This window comes from Haplochromis burtoni, unplaced genomic scaffold (assembly GCF_018398535.1).
Source record: "Haplochromis burtoni strain Fernald_Lab_line unplaced genomic scaffold, NCSU_Asbu1 Contig_195, whole genome shotgun sequence".
NCBI lineage: Eukaryota > Metazoa > Chordata > Actinopteri > Cichliformes > Cichlidae > Haplochromis > Haplochromis burtoni.
This window is the reverse complement of record NW_024582556.1, coordinates 1027400-1028084: the sequence shown is the minus strand read 5'-3', so window position 1 is coordinate 1028084 and position 685 is coordinate 1027400.

Below are 685 nucleotides of genomic sequence, written 5' to 3'. Positions count from 1 at the left end.
GTGTTACATTAATGTGTAAGGAAGTGGAAGAAGAGTGTGTCCTGTAGGAGGCAGTAGAAAATGGATGCTCATGTTCTGTACATGCCCTGAAAGTAAGGTTCAGTAAACCAGTGCAACGATACTCCGGTGTAAGGCTCAGTTATTGTATTTTTATTTTTTGAAGATGCAACACAAGGATAAACTTATTATTAGGAGAAAGCGCTCTTCGTGTCACCAGGTGTATGATGTCAGTGAACTTCGTCAAGCTTCGGATTATTTGTTAATAAAATATATGAAATGCAAAAAACAGAAACACGCTGACACGTGTACGAAGAAGGACCAAGTCTGCCCTCTTGTGGCAAAACCAAGAATGACACCTCGTCTGGGTGGCTTTATTAGCTGCAACCCCTCCCCGGCTTATGATTGTAATTTTGCTGGTAAATCCTCAAATTAACTCAAAATTGATGATCACACGTTTACAAATCCAGTATTACACTTTCATATAAAATAAGCAAGAGTAATTTTGAAATGACATCAAGACAACATAGCTAGTTACTGCTGTACTGGTGATAGGAATGTGAAATTCATAATTTACACAGTCTCACATTTCAAGACATAAATCTAAAGGTAATTGGAAATACTGCTGTCTATCAGTGAGTGTGTGTGGTCATTCTTATTATTTGCAGTAGTACTTCTTGTTGTTGTT